Source organism: Thermobia domestica, chromosome 18, assembly GCF_964235325.1.
Source record: "Thermobia domestica chromosome 18, izTheDome1.hap1.1, whole genome shotgun sequence".
Taxonomy (NCBI): domain Eukaryota; kingdom Metazoa; phylum Arthropoda; class Insecta; order Zygentoma; family Lepismatidae; genus Thermobia; species Thermobia domestica.
The window spans coordinates 117,453,593-117,470,258 of NC_137471.1; the positions used below are offsets into that span (position 1 = coordinate 117,453,593).

Consider the following 16,666-nt stretch of genomic DNA (forward strand, 5'->3'; position numbering starts at 1 on the left):
CAATTATTAATATTCATATAGTAAATATCTTATAATTCTTATATTTTAAAATCAATTGACAGGGCACTGATTGCTTTCTTGAGAAATAAATCTTTGGTTTTATAGATTTTATGCAGTGGCGATGATCGTGCGTCGTTTCGATCGTATGCCGTTTCGGTCCTGCGCCGTGTCTATCCTGTGCCGTTTCGGTCCTATGCTGTGTCGATCCAGTGCCGTTTCGGTCCTATGCCGTGTCGGCTCTATGCCGTTTCGATCGTACGTATTCTATGCATATAACTTGCACAGGCATAGAATCGACAGGAGTTTATAATTTGTAAGAGCAAAGATTAAACAGATAATAAAAATATTATTTTTTTAGGCACATGATTAAAAGTTAAATTATTTCAGAGCAACGGCGTAATAGCAAAACGGCACAGGACCGAAACGGCGTAGGATCGACACGGCATAGGACCGAAACGGCACAGGATCGACACGGCACAGGACCGAAACAGGTTTCTGAGCTGAATTGTCGATCGTATGCTGTGTTGATCCTGTGAAGTGTCCGTCCTGTGCCGCATCCCCATTAAAAGTACATCTATTTTGCAAATATTTTTTTCCTCTCTGAATCCATATTGTTTAATCTTGTATCTGAAAACAAGTTATTCGTCATTTTTTAAAATTACACTATAATTTAGAACTGACAAAAAAAGTCTAGCAATTTAGCGTCCATTTTTAAATATGTCGACCAAACAATTATGATCTGGATCATGTCGCCGTTTTCATACTTCGATAGATGTTTAACAAACCAGAGAACAAGACTTAGGGACATAAAACTTCGCCCTGAGATGAGTTGGCGCCTGCAGTAGAGATATATTGCTAGAATTAAAAACGGCGGAAAATCTATTTTTGTAACAGCAATTAAAATCATACATACTGTTAGTTTTCTTTTAATATATATCCCAGTTTTAAACTAAATCCAGCATGTTGTATACCTTTTTGAAGCTTATTAAAGTCTTATTGAATTATTGAAACTTATTAAATTAGCGATATTAATGCTTAATCAGAGTAGAATTGAGCTTCGTAGTTTTACCTTCAACTTTTTTTCTGACAAAATTTTAGCCTCACACGAGGTGTGGCTAGTCCAACTAGCCCTCAGTGCGATTTTTTTTAGTTCTGTGCTTTTTAAAAAATTCGATATCATTACGTACTGAGTACTTGTTAAGAAATTAATAAATAAGACGAACAACAATTATTATGGAGTCCCACTGGACCTAATTCGGGAATATCTTGTGTCGTTCATGACGTTGCCACCTGAAAAAATTAGGTGAAAATTTCAAGCTTTATGTTCCACAATTATACCAGCTATGCTAAAGGAAACGGTAATGGTGAGAAACAAATTGAATGGTGGGATGAAGAAAGTGAAAGGGAACGGGAGAATTCTGAGTAAACCTACGCACATGTTTATCCCCACCAAGTTCCTTTGGCGCGAGCTGGGATCGAACTGAGGACCCCATGTGCCAGAGTTGGCCGCTCTAGCACTGAACAACCGCGGCTTCGACATTGAAACCTGAATGCAATTTGTGTAACAGATTCAGGAATTCCCATCTGCCTTGTTAGGACTGACAACACAACTTTTGACAAGGGTAGTTGTGCGTCAAACTAATTGACACTTGATAATTTCGGACAGGAAAAAATTATTTGTGGGTAGATATTTCGTTTTCCAAACATAAGGTCGAATTAGGGCAGTGATGGGTAAATTTTTAAGAAGAGGGCCGAAGAAAAATGGAAAATCTTAGGCGGGCCAATATAGTTTAATAAAATAAGAATTTCACATGTGACATAACTCTTGTAATTTAACTAATTTCCCGGGCAACTTATTCCTTCCTCTTGATTTTCTTTTATTCAAACATTTATCTTTCTTTATAAGTAAACGATGTAACGATTCCTTTGCTATAATAACTTAAGTCCCGTTATGGTAATATCTGCGCAAGTTGGTGTGGAACACCAGTTTCACTTATCAACTCCTCTTAGTTTTGGTGTTACTGACGACAGCACAACTCACAACGATAACACAAACTAAGATAAGAGAAAAGATAGAAAATTACAACTAAGAAAAAGAAAGAGAAGAGTAGAATGGACGAAAGAAAAAAGGACGCCGTTCTTACATGGAATGAAAGTTGACAAACACAGTATTATCTCTGAACAAAGTGCATATGAAAATGGAAAGTCATTGATATTAGGCCAGTCGAATTAGGGTTCTCGTATATGGTGCTCGTGGATATAAATGGTAATGATTTTTTTTCTTCACAGGATTGTAGTAATAGTGGTCCTAATAAACATACTGTCCTGAATGATCCGGCTTGTGCTAACTTCACCATCTTGGAAAATGGCGGACGAACACACATCTTCATCGGTTTTCGGCTAGTTTCTCGAATACGGTTAATTTTAGAAAGAAAATGAACTAGACAAATTTGAAAGAGCAGAACATTTCCTATTAGTCAGAGACTTTACGTTTCTCTCAAAAGCACTCTATCACCATCCACAAGGTAATTTTGATGAGGTGATGTGTGGCGAGCACATCGGCAACTCCCGAGATATATTTCAGATTTTCTTTCTTGCTCGTAAGTAAAGAAATTTTCTCTTCACATTATCGTTGTAATTGTGGTTCTCGTCATCATACTGAAAGTCCTAAATGATACGCCTTGTGCTAACTCCACCATCTTACAAAGTGGCGGACGATCACAAGTTTTCATTCGGTTTTTGGGTAATTTCTCGAAACCGGTTAATTTTAGAAAGAAAATGAACTAAACCAATTTGAAAGAGCAGAAAATTTCCTGTTAGATAGAGCTTTTACATTTCTCCCAAAAGGTAAGCATTCTCTAAAATAAAATAAATATGGCCACTTTTAGGATCATCAAATTATAAATTTGCTTAAAGAAAAGAATGATACTTTGGTGGATTATTGAAATGTTTTAGGGATTAATTGATTATTATTCAACTCGTAAACTAAATTCCCTATTTTTAGAGATCTGAAGGATCATCGCAGACCACTAGACGTTTTGGTGAGATGTGTGGTCAACACATCGCATATCCTCGCCGCTTTTTTTTTTTTTTTTTTTTTTTTGTAGCTTTCTTGATCTCAGTTTGTTACTGATTTCAGTACAATGTAAAATTTATTTCTAGCGTACATTGGTAAACAATGATTTTAGGGAGGAAGGTTTAACAGGAGAAAAATTCCGAAACAGGGCTATATGGAGCGGACTCCTCAGAGACGTCGACTACACATAAGTGGAAAAAGGCTGAGACAAAGAAGAAGAGCAAGAAAAATTCTTGAAACAGATTTGAGCTATCGGTTGTTTACATTATGCTCGTGTATAGAATTCTGGCCTACGGAAAAGACTTGTCTTCGGTATGGCTATTATTCACACAAAGAATCATAAAAACAGTTCATGACAACAGCCAACTGAAAAACTGTTTTAAATATGAATTTTCTCCTTACCACAATACCTATTTGGTGAATGAGAAAATGTGTCAAAGCAAGCCTCTTTTCATGTTTCGACACAATGGATCCACAGATACTGCACCCTAACAAACGTAAATTTGTTGTTGACGATGGTTTTATACTTCACCGTGTGCTATGACCTCGTCGAAGCACATTTGAAGACATCCTTTCTACTCACATTGTTTATCTTAAAAATAATTTCGAATTGAATTGCACTGTGGTATTTGATGGCATGGTGAAACTACCAAGAACACTAAAAGTGCTGAAAGAGCTCGGAGATACGCCACAAAAAGATGAGCAAACTACAAGGTGAAGAAGGACACCAAGTAACAATTCCACAAGAAAATCGAACGCTCGCCTTTCTAATGAAAAAAATCAAGTCTAAACTCATTGTCTTACTAACAGAAGAATCACAAAATCATTACATCAGCACCTTGCAAGCTGAAGACGATTCTGACACACTTGTAAACACTGCTATAAACGCTGCAAAATCAAAACGAACTGCAATTGTCGGTGAGGACATTGATTTATTAGTTCTTTTAATTTTCTTAACTCCAGATGGGAAAGATGTCATATTCTTCAAGCTAGGAACAGGAAAGGTATCCAGTAAAACGTACTCTGCCACGTAACTGAAAGAGACGCATCCTAACCTCAAAGAGCACTTCCCCATCTCGTAAGTGGTACTGACACAACTTCAGCCTTCTTTCACAAAAGAAAGGTCAAGATAATTGCACTACGTATCAAGAGAGAAGACATTCAAGATGCTGCAAATATCTTCGATAATCCTGATACTACTAAGAATGAGATTTGTGAAGCAGGACAAACGTTCGTCCTTCGATTACGGAGCTGACAAATCACACAAATGTTCTAATGACTACAGGTATAAATGTTTTAACTGAGAAATGAAAAAAGAAAATCCAAGTGAAGTTGGATAATCTTCCTCAGACTTAAGATGAGCCTACATGCACATGTTGAAGGTTTTCCGTCAAGTGCAGTTATGGAGAATGGAAATGGAAATATGATTCAGAACTTGATCTCTGGAGAACTTGATCCAGAAGAATGGGAATCGAAAGGACATGGAAACATTTTTCTACCTATCCCAATGACTCAAGTGCCGGAACCTGACAAATTAATGAAACTAATTTCATACTCCTGCATAAAAAAGAGTGAAAGTCGTTGTTTATGCAAAAAAAGCACTAATGACATGCACTGAACTTAGTAATCAACGTACAATAGAAGTAATGGATGATTAGAATGAAGATGAAAAATAGCATGATGATTGCATTAGTAGATTAGGGCCCCCAGGGGGCAGTAAAAAAACGCGCCAATTTCCCTTACCTTCCAATATGGTAAAGGTGGTGAAGCCTTACAAACATCATAAATAATATCTGTGCTTGCGATTTATAAATCACGAAGTGGAAAACATATCTTTAATAGGAAAGGTAATATGACTAGATAAGGAAGAGAACATTTCTGTGCATGTCTGTGAAATAATCAAGAAATATTCTACAATTCATGTCATCCTGTTATTGCGCCTCCTCGCTCCGTCTTGAGATATGATAGGCTCATTGGCCTAAATTCCGACAAGAAATTGAGGATACTCTTCGTAGTGTAACATCACCTACCAATGACACACATCTCCCTTCTTGTGTCGATACTATCGCTACTGCAACGCAATGCAGCTCTCAACATTACATTCCAATAGACCAAATACATTATTATAAACCGAAATTGTCTCCAACCTACCTTGCACTTGCCAAGAAAGCGCGACAACATCTTCGCGACTATTATCGAACAAGGAACCGTGAATCTCTTCAGCACCACCGTTAATGGCAACCAACAGTTAAGAACTATCTGGATGCGTATAAACATAGAAATTGGATTAAAACATGTAACAACTTATCTGAGGACGCACATCGTTCTCGATATTGGAAGCGATTCAATCAACTTGTTGGACAGAACACCAAAAATACCTAGCCTCTCATTGACCATGGCACACCTGTCTTTTCGGATCAAGATAAAACGCCTTTGCTACTCAGTTATAGACAGTATTTACTCCATCCGCCGCTTCCACACGCTCAGAACGGATAAATGTAACTAGCATCCCTGCTCTTCAGCCTTCCACAGAGCATGTCATTGATCCGGAGCATCCTCTTACAGCACCCATTACCACTGCTGAACTTCAAATCGCACTCAAGCTGAAAAAGAACGCAGCACCGGGACTTGATAACGTCTCTTACCGTCATATCCAAGGACCTCCACAACCACTGCTGGTTCTCCTTGTAGCAATCTACAATTTCATCCTACAAACTAGTTTCTATCAACTGGAATGGAAAGTATCGAAAGTTTGCATGTTTCCTAAACCAAACAAGCCTATACATTCTGTCAGCTCTTATAGACCAATAAAACTTACAGCAGTGTTCAGTAAGCTAATAGAAAAAAATGCTCGTGTGCCACCTTCATTCATATCTGGAAGGAAGAAACATACTGTCTATTTATCAAGCAGGCTTAAGACCACGTTTCTCAATAAATGACCAGTTGCTTCGCCTTAGTACTATCATCACAAACCAGTATAACAAAGCATTCCCATCATGTCTTATACTCATGGATTAAGAAAAGGCATTTGATAAGGTTTAGCATTATGGACTCATTCAAAAACTACAGTCGCTTAGCCTTCCCATGTGCTATTTGAGACTCGTTCACTCTTTTCTTACACATCTTATTGCTTACATAACTGTTCGTAGTGTGCTCTTTCGGCCTGTATTTCCGTTTACAGGCGTTCCTCAGAGATCAACACTTAGCCCCTTGTTATATATACTTTATGCTTCCGACATACCTCCAACTCCGCACAATGTGTTCACTTTTCAATATGCAGACGATACAGCTTTCCTCGCTCTTGACAGAACTGTACATCAACTTAATACTGCTCTTCAAACCGCACGCAATAATTTCATCACCTGTTGCAAGAAATGTCATCTAACAATCAAAGAAGAAAAAACACAAGCAGTAGTGTTCTTACCACCTAAAAGACGTTCCAGAGTTCACAGGAACCCAACTCTTCTCCAAGTCACTATCGATGGATATCTTATAAATCCTACACCCACCGTCACCTACTTAGGCGTGGTCTTCGATTGCTGGAACGCCCTCCGCTCACCTGGAACGCCCACCTGAAGAGGCTAACAGCTAAGACTAAAAATCGATTGAATCTCTTACGCCGACTCACTGGAACAACTTGAGGCTAAAAAGCGGATGTCTTGCTTCACATCTATAAGGCGTTCTTCCACCCAATCCTCACTTATGGACATACTGCCTGGTGTAATGCTTCTGCTTCTTATTACGAAAAGCTATGCATACTGGAGAGACACGTTATTCGTCTAGCTTATCGCCTTAAACTACCATATCCCACATGGCTCACCTACGAATACATCTCCTTTCCGAAAACTACGGAACATCTTGCAGAACTCCGTACTAAATATGTCAACTCTCACATACACACAGATCATCCGCTCTTTCTAGACATTATTCGCTCCGTCGCTCTCACCGACTCCACCTTTCGGTACAAATTTTCACCATTATATATATATATTTATATCTCTTTATATCATCAACACACACCTGACACCGGACAAACAAGAGATCTACGACATTTATTTTATTGCCGATCACATTCCTCATCTTTTTCCATTATTGCACAGAGATCCTTACCATTAACAAGGGCTTCCCCCTGTGTTCTTTAGCACCGAGTCGCCCCGGGACAGAAGGTATAACCCTGCATCTGTCTGATTAACACATTTGTGTTTGTGACGTGCTGGTACTTCATCTCATTTATTATCTTCACCTTTTCACAATATCACTGGCCACATTCTGCAACTATTACACATCTTGCACTGATGATTAGTTATATGTCTGATTTTTTCGCACTTGTTCCACCTTTTTCTCTTTGCAAAATGTAATTATGCAATCTTAGAGTTATTGTAGCACTATATATTATATATTTATCAAAAAAATAAAAATAAATATAGTATGATGATATAAGATTAAATGATGATGATTTCAAAACCCTCTTCATAGTCTCTTCCACTCCACCTGCTAATAAAGAATATCTCCTATACCTGGATTTGATAACATCACTTAGGACCCATAGTAGTTCATATCCTCTTAGCTCTTCTTTATACTTTCATACTCTGTACAGGTTTTTTCCCTGTCGAATGGAAAGTTTAAAAACTCTAATGTTTTTGAAACCATATAAGCCACCGTTGGACGTCTCTTCTTACCACCCAATACAACTAACCAGCACTTTCAGCAAAATCTTCGAGATGATCCTCGTGAAACGTCTACACCCATACTTACTCGAAAGGCAATTACTTCCCACGCATCAAGCAGGTTTTCGCCCAGCTTTTTCCATCAGCGATCAATTGTTGCGACTCACCACTCTTATGACCTATCACTATATTTCCATTCGACCCTCTTGTCTACTTCTCTTTGATCTGGAGAAAGCATTCGACAAAGCTTGGCATTTGGCTCTACTTTATAAACTCATTTGTTTTTAAAGTTCCTTTGCCATATATTCGAATGATCATTTCCTTGTGGGTCGAATTTCTTATATCGCCATTAACGAACAACTGTCGCACTCTATATTCCTTCTATGTAGTGTATCACAAGGATCTGCTCTCTCTCCATTATTGTACATTCTCTATGTAGATGATTTTCCGTATCTACTTCCTGATGTTTATCTTTTCCAATACGCAGATGATACGGCCTTTCTTGCCCTTGGGAAAACTATTTCTCACATCAACAATATCCTTACAGGAAGCAATTAACAGTTTCACTGACAGATGTTCAAGATAAATGCAGCCAAAACACAACCAATAGTTTTCATACCTCCACGTAAACGCACCGAAGTTCATAGAAATCCTTCCCTACTCTCACTACATGTAGAAGATACTCCTATAATAACCACCAAAACAGTCATGTATTAGGCATTATCTTTGATCGCCACCTATCCTGGAAGCAACACCTGCATCATATCAAAACTAAGGCCTATAACCGACAACGCTTAACAGGCAGAACCTAGGGTCTCTATACATATAAGGCTTTCCTTCGGCCTGTATTAACTAGGGATGGACAAAACCGATTTTTATAAAAATCGGAAACCGGTTTCTAGAAAAACCGAAACCAGAAAAACCGACATTTCGTTCTTCTCCAAAAGTTGAAAAAACCGAAACCGGACCCGGTGAAAAACCGAGACCAGTTTCGGTGAAAACCATTTTTTGAAAATTTGTTTTGTACCCACCACTAGTATTAACCTATGGTTTCCTCGCCTGGATTTCAGCACCTGTTTCGTGTTATTCTAAATTGGCAATTTTAGAGCGACACACATTTCGCATAACTTTCCGGATTTCTCTTCCAAACCCTACACGTGGACTCTACTCCCTCATCTTTCCCATTCTCTACTATCACCAGGAAGCCCTCCGTCTGAAATTCATAACTGATTGCTACACAACTCATCATCCTATTCTTCTTGAAACCATGCGTTATCTTGCTCTTTATTCATCATCGCCACGCTATCACTTTACCCATTCCATATACTTTTTACACTTTATTATTATACAATTCCACCAGACCATTTGGACTGTCTTCTACTACAAGATTATCGTTTGCATGCACGTCTTCCTCATATCTTCCTATCATTTTTTGCACAGTGATCTCATCTTGACTAACAGAGCTCATCTCTTCATCATTAGGCTAGAGCAGACCCTAGGCAGAAGATAACTACATTCGTTCTGCTAACCAGCTCTCATCTTGTGTTGTGGCGTGTTTGCACCTCACCTCATCCCTCATTCTTATTCTATTTTCTGCCTTCGACGTATATATTTATATTAACAATATTATTTATTTCACATTACATTTAATTTACTATTTACTCAACTCTTTAAATGCACTTGATTTCACTATTATTATTTTTCACTATTTATTCGATTTATCCATAAATCTGTTCTTTTAATTAGTTTGTTTGTTCTCAATCACACCTTAATTATGATTATGACCGCAAAGGTCATAATAACCTGCAGTTATATTATTATTGTTTAGATAGAGTTATAATAAAGTAACTTCAATTAGCCCACCTATCTTTTCCTTACAACCTTCCTCTCCCATAATATCCCATCCTAGGAAGAGGGCGTGGCCCTCTAAAAGGTAGCAAGCCTCTGCATTGCATTAAAAAACGTTCTGGACATCTCTGGTTTCTCTTCAAATCGTATAAATCTTTCGCCTTTTACTTAAGATTTCCGTTGAGGGGAACAAAAGATGAGTCTATAACTATCTTTTTGAGTGGCTCATTTATGCTGAGCCCAATAATAAAATTTAACAAAGTAACTGAAGTGGAAGGAATGAGGAGATCAGTAATATTATTTCAAGTTTTGTTTGGAGGGAAGATTCCCGATAGATATCCAGATTTTTTCATTGGTATCTTATCATCTACTGGAGCAAAGCCTGGAGAGATGAGGGGGACATGTCCCCTCCAATCTTGGAACTGGAGGGACTATCCTCCCAATAATCCGATTAAACTGTGCTTTAGGAAAAGAAATGTGATGATTTGTATCTGACTACCACTTTATCTACATCGCCTGATATATAATATACAACAGGTTCACCTCAGAAATCAGATCCATCTACCGTAACATAAGTCTTGTCTCGCTCGCTCTCAGAATAAGCCTCAAATCTGTCCACTTCCCAATGTCGAATGCAACTCCGCTCCGCTGATCCTCCACACCACAGGATTTAAGTTCATAAATATTTTGAACATCGTTAAAAAAGTATGAAAATGTTCTTATCCGTCTCCCTCCCCCCCAATGTTGAAGACAAATTTGCGCCGCTGGTTAACAAGTAAGGAAGAAAATAAAGATAAACAAACAACTTTTACAAAACGAACGATGTTGAAGAGATCTACTTCCTCTCTTCCCACTGCTGCTATCATGGTAAACATTGAGAGTTGACATGAAATGGACACCTATCATCTACTCTAGTTTACAGCCATTGAACTGTACACTTCTTGTCATAGAAACCTAGACGCAGAAAGGAACAACGTTCGAAATAAAAGTTACTAAATCCTTACGTCCCTTAAATCTGTGCGTACGGGGAAATCTATTTTCTTTCTATTCTACTACGCAGTAACATTGCCATTTGGAACAGAGATATTGACTATCTGGACGATGCTGTCGAGTTAGTATATAATTGCCATATACAAAAAGGTAATAAAATATGACAAGAAAAGACAAGTGAAATCAAAATCTTTCTTACTGGGTGATACAGAATTCATGCTTCTGCGGGGTGTAGATCACCAAGGTTTACCGGGTTTAGATATGACAGAAGGACAAATTCTAGAGTGATGTCTTCTTGATGTAATGGTTAGCATATTGGAGTTGCGTGCACAGCTTCATTTTAGCATTGGGTCATATCCTGTTTACGAAACGTTATATTTTTTAAAACAAAGAATCTACATTGTATTGCAAAGAGTATCGATATAAGAAAATTATAAATATGTTACAGCTATGTACTATAGCACATGACGGCATACATATTAAAGCAAATTATAAGTCCTTCTTCTTTAGTCTCTAATGTATATTCTTGAGCCGAAATTAACATAGAATGTGTTAATCTAGTTCTTCCGTATTTCGGGCAAAGGGAATCGATATGTATAAAATAAACAATCACTAACTTATATTTATAATTTCATCCGCAACCAATAGGAATAATCTGATCGGCCTGTAGAAAATACATACCCTGATTCAAATGCAAAAATGAATTTATCTTGTAAAGAATATTTCAAATGGAATAGTTTCTAAGGTAGTTTCAAATTTATTGTATCGAAATAATTGAATTATGTCACCAAAATACCATTGTGAATTGCAGAAAATAATCGTCAGAGTCAGGCAAGAAAATGAAAGTAACAAAAAAAATCTTTAATATGATGTATGTTTACTACTTTGCAGCATAATCAAGAGCTTAGCGCACCAAATTTCCACGCAGGAAATGAGGGTTAAAGACTTATCCCCTCCTCTGATTATCTTAACTCTTTATTGCCATTCGATTGAATCGTTGTTAGAGAAGGGCGAAAACTTCATTCGCTTGAGACATATTGTCTATTATTATCAAGAAGTAATAGAGAGAGAACGTAAGAAGAAAATTTCTTTTAAAAATTATTAAAGTAGAAAGTCCAAAATATGAAAATATCTGACATCTGAATTATACAGGGTGTTTAGAAACAACACAGACAACGTTTGGGAGGTGATTTATGACACCAAGGTAAGACAAAAGGTATAGATCAACCTGGGTGTACAAATGGTTCCTTCCGTAGTTATAGGCTGCCGAAAACATGAAAAAATGTAATTTATAGGTACATAGCTCCAAGGGACCTGCCGTAGTCGGGTAAAGACTTAACTTAGGAAATAGTATGTGCCCTAACCAAATATCCATGTTTCAGAATCCTGTGGTACTCCCGCAATTTTTATAGAGTTAGTTGGTGAGTACTTCAAATCATATGCATGTAGCCAAACTCCATCTATAAAAATTGTTGCGTCAGTACCTTACGATTCTGAAACAAGGATTTTTGGATAGGCCACATATTAGTTCCTACGTGAAGTCTTGACCTGGTTAAGATAGGTCCCTTAATATTGGAGCTATGCACCTTTAAACTTCATTATTTCTCATGGTTTCGGCAGTCTATAACTCCGAAAGGAAGAATTTGTGCACCAAGGTTGATCTATACTTTTTGTCTTATCTTTGTCTCAGGATAACGTGGGTTCCTGTCACCACGGCATGGCGCGTCCTCAGGTTGCGGATCGAGGAGAAGACCTCTAGATATATAGGTTAGCTGCGAATATACTGAATAAGCAGTCGCGGACAGCCGCCTAGGAGTGTTCCTCCAGCTTGGGGATTTGGGTAAGGCTAACTACCTCATCCTGTAAAAAAAAAATGTTCAGAAATATTCACAAAAGCCTCGGACAAGGACTGATAACTTCACACGACATCAGCAAAAGAAAATGGTCATGAGATTTGAAACATGGAATATTAGAAGTATTTATAGGGCAGGAGCGTTAAAATCCGTAACGAGTGAATTAGAGAAATACAGGAAGGACCTAGTAGGAGTTCAGGAAGTTAGGTGGGAAGGAAATGGATCTGTAAATTCCGGAAATTTTACGTTCTTTTACGAGGAAGGAAATAAGAATGACAAGTTAGGAACAGGGTATTTCGTTCACAGACGAATATTACCAGCAATTAAAGGGGTTGAATTTGTTATTGACAGACATTCTTTTATTACTCTTGAGGGACGGTGGTGTGATATTATTGTTTTAAATGTACAGGCTCCAACTGAAGATAAAGATGACGATATTAAAGACAGTTTTTACGAAGAAGTGGAACGCATATTTGACCTACTCCCGCGATACCATATGAAAATTCTATTAGGGGATTTCAATGCGAAGGTAGGACGAGATGATGTTTTCAAACCGATTATAGGGAACAAAAGTCTGCATAAGGAAAGTAATGACAACGGTGTTAGAGTCGTGAACTTTGCAACATCCAGAAACCTAATTGTGAAGAGTACAAAACTCCCACATCGCGACGTTCATAAATACACTTGGACTTCACCAGACGGAAAACACATAATTAAATTGATCACGTTTTGGTAGATAGAAGAAGGCAATCTATCATAATTGATGTCCGGTCGTTTAGAGGGGCTGATTGTGACACTGATCACTACCTGGTAGCAGCAATAACACGAAAGAGATTATCGTTGAATAAAGTTAATATTCATTGTCCGAAAACGGAGAGATTCAATCTAAACAAATTAGAAGAGAGCCAAGTAAGAGAGGAATACCAGATTGAAGTTTCGAATAGATTCTCGGCTTTAGAAGACTCGGAGTGCACTAGTGTTGAGGATACCTGGATTGAAATTAGAGATAGCATTAAAAGTTCAGCAAAAGAAAAATTGGGACACGCGGAAATAGTAGGAAAAGACCATGGTTCGACCAGGAATGCATAAAACTAGCAGAGAAGAGAAAATAGGTAAAACTACGCAAATAAAATCCGAATGAAATAACTACACAAAATTTCGCAGATATCATGCGGAAACTTCCAAAACCTTTAGAACAAAGAAACGCGATTGTTTGAAAGCTAAAATTAAGGAACTTGAAGATAATAGTAAAAATAAAAACATTCGAGACATGTATAAGGGAATCAGCGAATTTAAGAAAGGCTATCAACTTCGTGCTTATATATTAAAGAAATCTCACGGTACAGTTCTCACTCATAAGGATAGCATCTTAAATAGATGGAAAGATTTCTTTGACGAATTGCTTAACATGCAACCAAAAACTAGTGTGCGTGGAGAAAAGGAGATACACACCGCAGAACCGTATATTCCAGAACTCAACCGAATAGAAGTAGAAAAAGCTATAAAGAAATTAAAGAAACACAAATCTCCGGGTGTAGATGAAATTTCGGCTGAGTTAATTTTAGCTGGAGGCAAAAAATTGTGGAACAAGATACACAAACCCCCATTCTCCTTATCTGGAAGAAGGAAGAATTGCCACAAGAGTGGAAAGAATCAATCATTTTTCCAATTCACAAGAAAGGCGACAAAGCTGACTGTAATAATTATCGAGGAATATCTCTTCTATCAACATCCTATAAAATTATTTCAAATATTCTATTAGCAAGATTGACCCAATACGCAGATGAAATTATTGGAGATTATCAGTGCGGATTTATACGAAATCGATCAACTATCGACCAAATATTTACCATTCGCCAAATACTCGAAAAAAAGTGGGAATACAAACCCCGGTACATCATCTATTTATTAATTTTAGAAAGGTGTACGACTCGGTTAGGCGAGAGACATTATACAACATTCTTACAGAACTTGGAATACCGAGAAAGCTAACTAGATTAATTAAGATATGTTTAAATGAATCCCAAAGTAAAGTCCGGGTAGGAAAATTTTTGTCCACGAGCTTTCAAGTCGAAAATGGACTCAAACAAGGAGATGCGTTGTCGCCATTATTATTTAACTTCGTTTTGGAATACTCTATAAGGAAAATCAAAGATAGCAACCAGGGCTTACAGTTGAACGGTATTCACCCGGTTATGGCATATGGTGATGATGTAAATTTAATAGGAGATGATAGGAGAACAATAGAAAGAAATGCAGAGGTGTTATTAAACGCATGCAGGGACATGGGTTTAGAAGTAAATGCAGAGAAAACTAAATAAATGGAAGTGCGTCGGGACTGGAATACAGCAAATTATGGATGCGTTAAAATACTAAATAATACTTTTGATAAAGTGGATACTTTCAAATATCTAGGATCAATATTAACAGAGGAAAATCATATTCACGGAGGACTAAAAGCAGGGAATTCGTGTTATTATTCGGTTCAAAATCTCTTGTCGTCTCGAATTCTGTCGAGGAATTTGAAGCTTAAAATATACAAAACGATAATCATGCCTGTTGTTCTGTATGGTTGCGAAACATGGTCACTTACCCTGAGGGAAGAACATAGACTGAAAGTATTTGAGAACAAGATCCTGAGACCAATATTCGGACCCAAGAGGAACGGGAATGGGGAATGGCGGAAACTTCATAACGAGGACTACATAATTTATATGGCTTACCCAACATTGTTAGGGTCGTCAAGTCTAGGAGGCTTAGGTGGGCGGGTCATGTAGCTAGAATGGAAGAAAGTAGAAACGCTTTCAAAGTCTTGACTGTAAGATCAATAGGAAAACGACCATTAGGATGACCTAGGCGCAGATGGGAGAACAATATTAAGATGGATCTCGCAGAGATTGGAATGCAAAGTAGAAGCTGGATGCAGTTAACTAGGGGTAGAAGTCAGTGGACAGCTTTTGTAAACGCAGCATTGAACCTCCGAGTTCCATAGGCCATAGAGTTGGTTAGTTAGTTCTTAGTCTCAGGAACCACCTCCCAAACGTTGTCGTTGTTGTTTCGAAACACCTTGTGCAATTTCTGAAACATAAACTAGTAGGTTTATATAACTGTTGCAATAAAAGCTGAAATTAATAAATTTAAACGAAATTTCTAGTTTGATGTCCCTCGATTATGGTCTTTAAGCTTAATGAAATTGAATAATGATTAATAATTCGTGTATTACGAATGTGGAAGGAAACGTAAAAACACAGAGAAACCCACGAACACGATGTTACCCCGCATAAATTTACGTGCCCGGACATCGAATTAGAAACCCCTCGCACGAAAGGGGAGTGTTCCGTCATTGATTTGTTGTGCCCTCTTTAAGGTTACTGATTATTTTAGTACATAGAGGATGAATGTAAATTTGTCCAATGCATGTAAATCATTTTTCTTGCCTCCCAGGATCTTTTAACAGGTATCCTGGTGGTTACTTGAAAATTTCATTATATTAATTTTGATCATGTAGTGACCATTTATTTCCCTATACAGTGAATCCAATTGAGTGAAATACCCGTACTGGAATACTTTGTGGTTATTATCTAGCTATGTGCAAATGGTTTCGATGTTGTGTGTTATGCTATTCTTTTTTAAACGCTGATCATTTCAAATGAATTTTTGAACATAGTAACCACTTGGCTCAAGCCGGTTTTTATCATATCATTTTCATTAATAGGAAAGAGGAGAATTATATATTTACACCAGAAGTAGAGGTCCTCACGAGCCCATCATATTACGGAGCTCCTTCGTGGCTAGGCCGTTAGCGTTCGCGCCTTTGGTGTGATAGTACCGGGTTCAATTCCCGGCGGCAGCTCATGTGGTTCGGATTCCACGTTAATCAGCAGGTCCACGTCTCATATAGCCTCGCTGCTGAACGGGTCGTTAAACTCAAAATCAACTCAGCTCAACCCATTATATTACTGAGTTGAATATTGGTATATGAAGTCCTTATTGAACGCAAGTTGGTACGCTTATCGTTTCTCTCCTAAAGGGAATAGTGGAAGAGAGATGTCGCGCCCACGGGGGTTCTCAAGGGGAAATAGATCCTCTTGGCCGACTGGTAGGATTTGCAGTGTTTAGAGGTTGTGAGAACACTGCTTCTATCAGTTGCATCCAGAAAAATAATGAATAGTTTGCTCACTCTCCCAGGTAAGCTTTAGTAGTATCAACAATTACTAATTCGAACAAACATC

General features: G+C 37.8%; 1 non-coding gene across 1 annotated transcript; it reads left to right on the plus strand.

The window, feature by feature from the left end:
- Nucleotides 1–9,714: 9,714 nt before the first annotated feature.
- Nucleotides 9,715–9,833, plus strand: LOC145676271 (U5 spliceosomal RNA). The gene has a single exon (XR_014129366.1). It is a non-coding gene; the product is annotated as a U5 spliceosomal RNA (small nuclear RNA).
- The last annotated feature ends 6,833 nt before the right edge of the window (nucleotides 9,834–16,666 follow it).